Below are 12,645 nucleotides of genomic sequence, written 5' to 3'. Positions count from 1 at the left end.
TTTCAATATCCTACCAACATTTCTTAACAAGTCATAGTACATTGCACACACCTTACATTCTAATACATAATTCCCTTGTTCTCATATTTTATCTCACCTAAGAATAGCTAAGAATGAAAAGTTTTTTCGGATTATTTGCAGAAGTTTCATAACCCGTTTAATAATAGAATCACCGAATTTATGCTGTCTATGATGGTGATGATAATCGAATAATCCTTCATCAGTGCTACGAAGAAGTTTTTCAATGTTAACAGACAATAACATTTCTTTTTCTTGTTATTTTGTTTTATGTTCTTTTCATTGATAGATAATTCATGGAATCCTTTTAACCAAACTTTTCCACACAACAACAATGTTTTACCGATAATCATATACACACGTGTGTATCTGTGTGTCTGTATATATGGTAGAGATACCAATTAGGAGGGTTGGCGTTTTTGTTTGGGATGACGACTTCTATTTTGTTTTTCAAAATAGTCAGGCTTAATCCCATAGTCGTTGTTTTAATATTTTATTAAAACAACTTTAATTTATTAGTGGGAAAAAAATTGGCGATGTTTACCAAGGGGTAAGGCAGGGAATACTATAGTTTCAGATCTCGCCACAGATCTTCATCAGTTCCCTTATTTCTTGTTTTTCAACAAGAAACTTTTTATACCCAAGTGTCAATTGCTAGCTCAAATAGATACGTGCGCAAAGAAACACTCTGATCGAGAATTTCTTTGGCACTACCTAAACTCTAGCAACTTCACTTGCAAACAAATCCAAATTTTTCCCACTGCTATGCGTTCGTCGATTCTCGACGAAAAAGCACATAACTAATTTGTTGGTATTGCATACTACAGCAATAAACAACATTTTGACGGTGCCCGGTCTCACAATTAGGAGGGTTGGCGTTTTTGTTTGGGATGACGACTTCTATTTTGTTTTTCAAAATAGTCAGGCTTAATCCCATAGTCGTTGTTTTAATATTTTATTAAAACAACTTTAATTTATTAGTGCGAAAAAAATTGGCGATGTTTACCAAGGGGTAAGGCAGGGAATACTATAGTTTCAGATCTCGCCACAGATCTTCATCAGTTCCCTTATTTCTTGTTTTTCAACAAGAAACTTTTTATACCCAAGTGTCAATTGCTAGCTCAAATAGATACGTGCGCAAAGAAACACTCTGATCGAGAATTTCTTTGGCACTACCTAAACTCTAGCAACTTCACTTGCAAACAAATCCAAATTTTTCCCACTGCTATGCGTTCGTCGATTCTCGACGAAAAAGCACATAACTAATTTGTTGGTATTGCATACTACAGCAATAAACAACATTTTGACGGTGCCCGGTCTCACAATTAGGAGGGTTGGCGTTTTTGTTTGGGATGACGACTTCTATTTTGTTTTTCAAAATAGTCAGGCTTAATCCCATAGTCGTTGTTTTAATATTTTATTAAAACAACTTTAATTTATTAGTGCGAAAAAAATTGGCGATGTTTACCAAGGGGTAAGGCAGGGAATACTATAGTTTCAGATCTCGCCACAGATCTTCATCAGTTCCCTTATTTCTTGTTTTTCAACAAGAAACTTTTTATACCCAAGTGTCAATTGCTAGCTCAAATAGATACGTGCGCAAAGAAACACTCTGATCGAGAATTTCTTTGGCACTACCTAAACTCTAGCAACTTCACTTGCAAACAAATCCAAATTTTTCCCACTGCTATGCGTTCGTCGATTCTCGACGAAAAAGCACATAACTAATTTGTTGGTATTGCATACTACAGCAATAAACAACATTTTGACGGTGCCCGGTCTCACAATTAGGAGGGTTGGCGTTTTTGTTTGGGATGACGACTTCTATTTTGTTTTTCAAAATAGTCAGGCTTAATCCCATAGCCGTTGTTTTAATATTTTATTAAAACAACTTTAATTTATTAGTGGGAAAAAAATTGGCGATGTTTACCAAGGGGTAAGGCAGGGAATACTATAGTTTCAGATCTCGCCACAGATCTTCATCAGTTCCCTTATTTCTTGTTTTTTTCCCACTAATAAATTAAAGTTGTTTTAATAAAATATTAAAACAACGACTATGGGATTAAGCCTGACTATTTTGAAAAACAAAATAGAAGTCGTCATCCCAAACAAAAACGCCAACCCTCCTAATTGTGAGACCGGGCACCGTCAAAATGTTGTTTATTGCTGTAGTATGCAATACCAACAAATTAGTTATGTGCTTTTTCGTCGAGAATCGACGAACGCATAGCAGTGGGAAAAATTTGGATTTGTTTGCAAGTGAAGTTGCTAGAGTTTAGGTAGTGCCAAAGAAATTCTCGATCAGAGTGTTTCTTTGCGCACGTATCTATTTGAGCTAGCAATTGACACTTGGGTATAAAAAGTTTCTTGTTGAAAAACAAGAAATAAGGGAACTGATGAAGATCTGTGGCGAGATCTGAAACTATAGTATTCCCTGCCTTACCCCTTGGTAAACATCGCCAATTTTTTTCCCACTAATAAATTAAAGTTGTTTTAATAAAATATTAAAACAACGACTATGGGATTAAGCCTGACTATTTTGAAAAACAAAGTAGAGATACCAATGATGAACATTTTTGTAATATGTAAAGCTTGTGTTGTCTGCGATTATGTCTTTCGGATTCGCCCTCGTCGTGAATCTTAAGTATTATTTAATGTGAGAACAAGAATTCCCGGCATTCTGACGGTAATGCCTTCTTTATGTAAAGAGAATAATCCTATTTATATTTATCGATTGCCATTGAAAAAATACATACATACATATGCATGCGAGTATGTGTAAGTAGGAGAATTTCTCTCAGCAAACCATGTAAAATGTACAATAGTATGTATGTGTGCAGTCAATTAAGTGTTATTGGTTTGGTATGCGTCGTTGGGTTTCCTATGAAAACGCCATTATCGTAGCTACCAAATTTTTCACACATTCCAATGCATTTGCAGTTTTAAAATTAATGAATTGTACTTTGTGCTGAGGTTTCTTTTTTTTTTTTTTGTTAGGACATTGAAATGTGGTGGTCATTAATATTGAATGGCAACATCTTTCCTTAAATTGGTGTTGCCAATTGCAACAAAAAACATGTAAGGACGGCCTTAAGTTCGGCCAGGCCAAACTGTTTGTACTTTCCACCGCGAACAGTATTGAAGTGAATAGGAACAATTAGTTTCTAAATTTTTCATCCTATTCTTTGCAGGAGCGAATTTCTTAATTGATAATACTTCCATTAAAAGAGCTCATATGGGTGGTCGTCATGGTTGTTCTTTCTAAAACATGGGCCAATATTTACAATTTTCCGAACGGAGCTTCGGTATCCTCTTGCAACACACAGTACTAAATTACAGCAATTTCAGTTCGATAGTTTAACAAAAAAAACCGAAATACATAATACTGGGAAATACCGGCTAGACTAAAACCCGGATGTACATGTATAGTTTTTTGTGGGTAGGACTTCTATCTTCTGGGAAAAAAAAATTCCATTTAATAACCAATTCGGAAGAAAATGGGACTAAAATCTTCAAAAAATCTTAAATTGGGGCACACTAATGTGAGGGCTATACCAAAACATGAACCTATACTGTCTGAAATACCGAAATCGAAAATCGGATGTACCGTTCTATAGGGATTATACGAAGACGTGGGCCAATACCTACAAATTTCTGTTGGAAACGAAGACCACCATTTCAGTGGAACCCATATCTTCAAAATACCGAAAATTGGGGGCTGTATGAAGACGTAGACGTATACTGAAATATTTATACCAAATTTCAGTCATTTCGGTGGGATATTGAAGCCAATGAGTTACCTTTCTTTGGGGCCTATATGAAGACATGGACCTTTCGACAAATTTCAGGTTGGGAACGAAGACCAAATACCAAATTTCTGCCCACTTTCTTGGGATATTTTGGCCACAAAATAAACAAGCTAAAAACGATCAGCGGGCTTTGCCGACAGAGATATACCCTCAGCTTATGTGAATTGAAACTTTCTTCCACGGACAGATAGAATGTATTTAAGGTCTATTCAGATTTTTGTGGCCATTTTTAGGCATTTGAACTTGTCAAGAAAAATTTAGATTAGGATTAAAGTTCAAAAGTGTTGCAGAAGATGTACTTAAAGGAATGGATTGGCATAGGCCATTATGGAAGTGGATCTTATTTTGAGAGTCATATCTTTTCGATAGATTTCGCGCCCACTAGCCATTTCAGTGGGTCATTGCATAACGTTTACGCCAGTATGTCAGCAAGCATGGACTTGTCCAAGGAAAAATAATAAAAAAAAAAAACAGGACCACAACCAACAGCATCCAAAGGATCTTCGAACAGACTCTAAACTGCACTTAGACAGAAATGTTTAACTTTTGTGGGGGAGGTACCCTAAGGAGGGGACCGATATGGGCCATTTTAGAAGTGAAATTAAATTTGGAAAAAATATTGGGATCTCCAAAATTGGGATCAAATTGGTTACGCCGTTCAAAAGATATGGTACATACCATTTTAGTGATATTTTTTAAATATTGGTGGGAAGTATCTGGAGTTGAGGACCGGTATTGTCCATCTTCCAACTGAAACTAAGTTTAGAAAAATATCACGAATGCCAATTTTTGGACCAAATTGGTTCATAAGTTCGAGAGTTATTGTTCTCTCCAGCCACTACATATAGTGAAATAGGAGTTTTTTTTACACCTTTCGGGTAGGCAGCGAATGCAAGTTGCTTCAACAAAAATCAAATTGATTCGAGAGCAGGCCTTAAATTGAACTTATCCGAAATTTTGTGTGGTAGTTACCCGAACGAGAGAACAAATATAGCCCATATTCGAACTTATTCTGTATCTGGTAGATATATTTGGATGTGTAAAGTATCGACCAAATCGGTCACTCCCTTCAAGCGTTATCGTGCGCACAATTTTTTCGGATATTTGTGAACTTTTGTGGGGTAGGTACCTGAAGGAGTGGACCGATATGGCTTATCTTCAAACTTTGGACAAAATATTACGAAGGCCAAATTTTGGATCGAATCGGCAGATCCGTTCGAGAGTAACGTTGCGCTTGCACGGTATCATAGTGGTTTTTTCGCACCTTTCAGGCTATTTTCTTAGAAAGTATGGACTTGCCCCTAAAGAAACTTAAACCGTCATATGGGGGCAGTGAATAATTGTTGCTATAACAAAAATCAAAGCGATTCGAGAGCAGGCCCTAAACTAAACTTATCCGAAAATTTGTTAGAAGTCTGTTAGAAGTTTCACGATGTGCTATGAATGGATAAAATCTGTTTTCCGAACTTTTGTGGTGAAGGTACCGGAATGAGTGGACCGTTATAACCCATCTTCGAACTTAAACTAAGTTTGGGCAAAATATTACGAAGGCCAAATTTTGAACCCAATCGGTTGATCCGTTCGGGAGTCATCGTATGCTCCAGCCAAACAGACAGACGGACGGACATGTCTAAATCAACTCCAAATTATCTGAAACGGATTTCGTCCAAACATACTTGGGGTCTAAAACCATTATTTCGATGAGGCACACTTTGCACGTTGAAGCTAACGAGGTTTTTTCCGTTACTATTTGATTGCTGATTAAACCGTTCAAATGACGGACATATGTCCAAAGTAAAAGTAGAAGAATCCAAAATGAACATTACACTTCTAATGTATCACGTTTCAAAATTTCCACTGCTTCCACCTTTTATGGATGCTGACATTTTGAAGCCGGATTTTAGGTGTTTTTCGTACTTTTAATTTTACTGCAATGCGCATTCGAGTATTTCAAAAAACAACTAATAGGATTAAAGTACTCGCAATTACGCATAATTTGATATGTATATTAGCTATGTAGCCCACACAGCAGCAGAGTAATCTACTGCCAAAGGCCAAAAATTTAGTGCGATATTTTTTCTAAAAAACCTATTTTTTGGGTGCAGTATTTACAATATCCTTTTGAGTGCGCTGGTACCCCGCGATATTTTAGTTTTTTTGGCTGTCCGGATCATATAAATCATAGATCGTGAAAATCCATCCACTAGAACGGCGAAAACAGCAACTGCAAAAACCGAAAAATGTGCGAAAAATGTTTTTGAAAATATCGCGTATTTAGTCGCATTTTCTGTGGATCGTTTCCTTGTCACTGAAGAAACTGACACATAACTCGCGGTTTTGCGAAAACAGCGGTTTAAACAATTTAGTGGCATGGGAGCTGTATCCGATTTATCCCAAAAATAGTGTATGATGCTACATCCACGGTTCTTGATGGATTTGATCGAAATAGGATTAGATCGATGTATTTTTCCACGGTTGGTAGTGAAATCGGATGCGCATAAAAAGTGTATGTACTTTGTGCAAATTATAAGCGTTATACAGATTGTTGCACACTAAACTGCAGACGACGCTACATCTTAGCGGCCAAAGTAAATCCTGGCAAATGTGTACAAATTAAAAGAAAAGAATTCGCCGTATTGATAAACCGCATGCGCATCAAGCGATTTTGAGGATTTCGCGATTTACACACATTTCAAATGATACAGTTTTATTTAAAGATTATACCCCAATCCAAGGAACCCAACATTTATTTGAACGTTACCCATATCTTCCGCTGGATGTTAGCGTGTACTCGGGAAGTGATTAGAATAAAAAACGTGATTTTTTGCGTGAAATTTAACCGAGATAGAAAAATAACTCCGAAAAAAATTTGAAAAATATTTTCTCTTACAAAAATTTTATAACTTCCCTCAATACGAGGGCGGTTCGGAAACTTCTTAGCCTATCAATGAAAGAGAATAGTTAGTTTTTCAAAATATTTTTATTTTTCAATATAATCTCCTGAAACTTCAATACACTTAGTCCAACGCTTTTCTAGCAATTCTATCCCTTGATTAAAATAGTTTTCCTCAAGGTCTTCAAACTAGTGGTTTACAACTGTAATTGCATCTTCATTTGAGGTAAAACGCTTGCCAGCAAGGAATTTTTTTAGATTTGGGAACAAGTAAAAGTCACTGGGAGCTAAATCAGGAGAATAAGGTGGGTGGTCAAGCAACTCGTACTTTAATTCGTTGATTTTAGCCATTGCTAAAACACTCTTGTGCGCTGGTGCGTTGTCTTGATGAAAAATTATTTTTTTGTGTTGTAAGCCAGGACGTTTTTCTCGAATTTGTACATTTAATTGATCCAAAAGGTTGCAGTAGTACTCTGAATTTATTGTTTTACCCTTTTGCAGATAGTCAATCAATAAAATACCTTTGAAGTCCCAAAAACCGTTGCCATAACCTTACCAGCCGATTGAATTGTTTTTGCCTTCTTTGGGGCACTTCTTCCAGCTTCAGTCCATTGTTTGGATTGTTCTTTTGTTTTTGGAGTATAGTGGTGGATCCATGTCTCATCAACAGTTATGAAACGACGCTTAAAATCCATTTTATTTCGCTTAAAACGATCCAAACAAGCTTGAGAAATGTTCATTCTTTTGCGTTTTTGATCGACTGTTAACAAATGCGGCACCCATCTTGCAGAAAGCTTTTTCATCTGTAGTTCTTCATGCAAAATTAAATGGACTCGATCATTTGATATGCCCATGATATTAGTAATTTCACGCACTTTTATTCGTCGATCATTTAATACCATATCATGCACTTTGGCTACAATTTCTGTTGTTGTTGCTATTTTTAGACGTCCACTACGTGGTTCATCTTCAATGCTTGTACGACCACGTTTAAATTCAGCAACCCAATTTTTTACTGTTGCATATGAAGGAGCACTTTCATCTAACACATTCACCATATCATTATGAATTTCTTGTCCCGATAAACCTTTTTTATGTAAATATTTAATGACAGCACGCATTTCTAATTTTTCCATTGTAAAAAAATTGCGGATGCGTCTTTTTTGAACACCTGTTTCTATATGAAGGAGTTGCCAGATCGAAACAAAATTTAACATGTGTTCAGAACAGAGATGGAAGTTTCCAAAACACTTAACTTTTTTCTGTTTATACCGCGCTTTTTGTGCTAGGCTAAGAAGTTTCCGAACTGCCCTCGTATATATATATATATATATTTTTTTTGTGATTGTCTAAGTCTGGAGTTTCCCCCATTGGCTTAACTTCATCACTTTCCTCTTTGCAGAGGAAAAATGTTTACAAAACGCACTGACAGCTTGCAAAATTAACTGATCGCTACCAATATCATGATTTCATCCCGGCGAAGGGAATTATCAATTGGCTTTTCAGTTTTTGAAATGATGAATTTTTAGTGAAAACCTGAACTCTTTAAGCATCGAGTATTCTCATGTTAATGAGAATGATGCTCACTTTTCGGCTTTCCCAAAAAACACCAGAACAAAATATTTGCAAGCTGACAGCACGATTCAACTAAGAAATCATCGATTTCTGTTAAGTTGAAATAACATCAACACAGTTACCTGTGAGTATGTCGTTGGAATTTTATTTACTAAATTCCGTTTTGCGCGAGCCTTCGCTGTTTTGTGTTTGTTTTGTTTTAGTTGAAGATTCCAATCATATGATTGTCTAAGTCTGGAGTTTCCCCCATTGGCTTAACTTCATCACTTTCCTCTTTGCAGAGAAAAATGTTTACAAAACGCACTGACAGCTTGCAAAATTAACTGATCGCTACCAATATCATGATTTCATCCCGGCGAAGGGAATTATCAATTGGCTTTTCAGTTTTTGAAATGATGAATTTTTAGTGAAAACCTGAACTCTTTAAGCATCGAGTATTCTCATGTTAATGAGAATGATGCTCACTTTTCGGCTTTTGCTAAAATGTGAAAACCGCTAAACAGATTCCTATATTTTTGGTTCCATTTGAATCGTCGCGATGTTTAGATTACGTACATATTTTTAAAATATTTTTCCGATGCATAAACAGCTTAAATTTTATTAAAACAAGTTGCAAGCAATTTTTTTTAATTCTTTCTTAATTTCCGCGAAAATTTACAACTTTTTCACTACTGTTATGGGACCTCTGTAATCATATAGTACGTAGGAAGCCCTTAATTAACAATGTTTCGCAATATAATGAGTAGCGTTGTTTTAAGATTTATTTCTTATTATCAGAATTAAAACCGCCATAACTTTTGCGCGCAACAACCAAAATTAGTATCTCGAACAGATTGAGAATCGGAATTTTTTCCCAATCTATGTACCAAAAATCGTTCATGTAGTTTAAAATTTTTTTTTTTTCAATTTTTTTTTTTATGGAAAACTAAAAAATTTTGGTATTTCCCCATATACCCTCGTTAGCATAAATGCTGAGGTACGGTTCGATGTGGGCTATATGAAGTCGTGGAGTTATACCGACAAATTTCAGGTCAAAAGTTATATAACACCAACGAAGACTAAATACCTAATTGCACCCATTTCAGTGGGATATTGAGTCCACAGCCTTTAAAATACCGAAAATCAGCTATATCTTAAAATTTGCGAGCGGTATTTTGATTTCAACCGACAGACGGACATAGTTAAATCGACTTAGAATTTGATGTATAATTGATATGGTCTCCGATGAATATTTCGATGTGTTACAAACGGAATGACAAATTCCTTATACCCTCCATATTATGGTGGAGAGTATAAAAATTCACTTAAAACCCTCAAAATACCAAAAATCTGGGCTATACCGAAATACCTTCATATGGGGGCTATACCGAAACCTGGATCTACGTTGACAATTTTTGGTAAAGAATTTTCGCGACAACTGGGAACCTAAAATGTCAAATCACCGCTATTTCCGTAAAACGTGTAGCTAAATTTCTATAAATTCCGAAAGTCGGGAGGTACCGTTATATGGGGGCTATATCAAAACATGGAGCTAGGTTGACAATACTTTGTGACGAAATTTTGTGGCCACTGGAAAACTTATATGTCAAATTACAGCTAGTTCTGTTAAAAAGTTTAGCTTAAACCCTCAAAATACTTAAAATCGGCAGGTACCGTTATAAGGGTGCTATATCTAAACATGGACTTATGTTGATAATTTTTGGTGGGAGAAGTGTTGTGACGACAAAGAATTTGGAATGTCAAAATACAGCTAGTTCAGTTTAAACTTGTAATTAAAATGTACAAAATACCGAAATTCGGGAGGTATTGTTATATGGACCTATGTTTACATTTTTTTGGTGGAGAAGTGTTGTGACCACTAAGAATTTCAAACGTCAAATAACAAAATACCGAAAATTTCGAGGTACCGTTATATGGGGCTATACCAAAACCTGGACAGGCAGTGCACGTCTTCGAACTCGACCTGTCAATGAAAAAAAGACACTCGGGTCCAAAAAATATAGCGTTCTAGCTAAATTATTACTATACATGGGGGTTTGACATTTATTAATAGACTGGAACATATAAGAACACAAAAAACGTATGTTCTGATGTAATTCTTAAATTCCACTAGACCTAATTTGATTGTTTTTTTTTTATCCGAAATCTGACTTCTAGACCCAGGTCTATCTTAACACTTCTTATCTTGCTTTCAGGAGTCTTGTTTATCTTTATAGATTCAGTCATGATAAAAAATCTAGATTTCAAAATTACTATTTTATTTCACACATTGAATTCCAAATAGACTAGTGTAATTCACACCTAAAAATTCAGGTCAAGGGTAATGCAACAATTTTTCAATAACTATTTCTCATTACCTCCAATACGTTGCTTAGGGCTTTTGTTTGTGGCCAAAGCAACAAAATTTTGCAATATGTATGTGCATGTGTTACAGCTACCTTAACTCTAATAATTTACCAGTTTCGAAAATTTCGTATTTTGACAGCATCTAAAGACCTGTAATTTGTAAACGCTAATTATGGTTTTCTCTCTTACTATTTGTTGGTATTTCATTTTATGTTTTGTAGCAGAGCTATTTTCTTGGTGCAAATATGTGGCCATGAAGTAAATAAGCAATTGCCACGTAGAATGTTAATGTATGGCAAATGCATGTTAGCTGGAGGTTTTAGAAAAATGTGTTGTAATGTACATATGAAAAGATGGTGCTGTGAATTAGTGTATTCAGCAATTGCTTTGTCTTAAAATTGGATGCATAGTGAGTTTAAGGGTGCTCGAGGATCGTTGTGAAATTTCTATCAAAGATAGCCCTAGTGGTCCTGTTTACAAGAATGTGATGTTTTTTCTTTTTTTTTTCTTAGCAAGCCCATATCAAGTCCCAGGTTGACCTCTTGAAATGGCTCTTGGGCACGATAAATATCGGTTAACTTCTTCAATGAATGTTAAAATTTTTGCGTGTAAATCCAGTTAATTCATAATAGCGTAAATCCTTGTGATCACTATTAAAACAGTATAATTATAATTCCCAAGATATGAACCCCGAAATGTTACAATCCAGCAAAACGTTCGATGCCAAAGATGCTATTCGATCATGGGTGCAAGTGATCTGGCATTTCAAATTTGGGGTTATTAGTGGTCATAACACTTCTTCACCAAAAAAAATCAACATATTTCAAATCGTCAAAAAATCGGCAAATTATTACTATACATATATGATAAAAAATAAAATGTTAAGTAAAGAAAAGAATTACTAATTTAAAAAGCAAAACAGTTTTGTGACAAATGACAATCTACGAAACACTGTTTTTAAAAAAAAATCGGTGTCCACTACTGACTGTGCCGATCATCATATATTTTTGAGGGTTTATTGAGTACAACACCACCCCAACCCTCACTTGCCGCTACTGGGATAATTGCGGAACAATCTATATATATAAAATTCTCCTGTCACGGTGTTCGGCTTTGAACTCCTCCGAAACGGCTGGACCGAATTTGATGAAATTTTGTATGTGGAGTTTGTAGGTCTGAGAATAGGTTTTTAACTACATTTTATAGTGGTCAGTGGAGTGACCAGGGTACCTCCCCCACAAAATTTTTTAAGAAATCGTGAAATTAAAGTTATTTTTGAACGTTTTGTTTAAAAAACGTTTGCAATAATATGATTTTTACTGTCTTCATCTTGAATGGTCATCTCGGAAATGGAATATCAATATCGCGGTCAACCAATTTTTCAAAATATAAATTTATAGATAATATCCTTAATTTTAGTAAGCGTGACTACAAAACGCTTTTAACCCGGGCTCCAATAGGTGGGAAAGCGCGATCAATCCCACATTTTAGAGTACAGTACAACACCGATAATGTGCATTGGTCACTAAAAACGACGGGCCAACAATGCGGTTCGAAAATCTAGAGGGATCAATATTTAACTGATAAATTGTAAATAGATTACAAAGGCTTACACGGAAAATCCAAAACGAACGGGCCAGCAACGCGGAACCGGGTCAGCTAGTTATATTATAATAATTTTCTTTAAAGACGAGATTTTAAAATTTGTGAACGTTTTATGACTAAATTTTTTTAGCAATGTTTGAATTTTAAAAGTCCACAATTTTTTTTAAATTAATATTTTTCAAATTCCCTCGTCTAAGACAAGATTAATAGATACTTAATAAGTCAATATAAATATGTGATGATCCGTCCAGTCGTTTTCGAGATAGAGCGGACACCGCAAGACGCTTTTCTAAAAAACAGTTTCTCATAGATGGCCATTTGCCCACTATGTAATATTTTTTGGGTGCCACCGTGGTGCAATGGTATGTACGCCCGCCTGCACGCAGAAGGTCGGGGGTT

The sequence above is a fragment of the Musca autumnalis genome, unplaced genomic scaffold (assembly GCF_047663935.1).
Source record: "Musca autumnalis isolate F117 unplaced genomic scaffold, ASM4766393v1 scaffold_1, whole genome shotgun sequence".
Classification (NCBI taxonomy): domain Eukaryota; kingdom Metazoa; phylum Arthropoda; class Insecta; order Diptera; family Muscidae; genus Musca; species Musca autumnalis.
The sequence above is the reverse complement of the archived record's forward strand: the minus strand, read 5'-3'. Positions refer to the sequence as shown.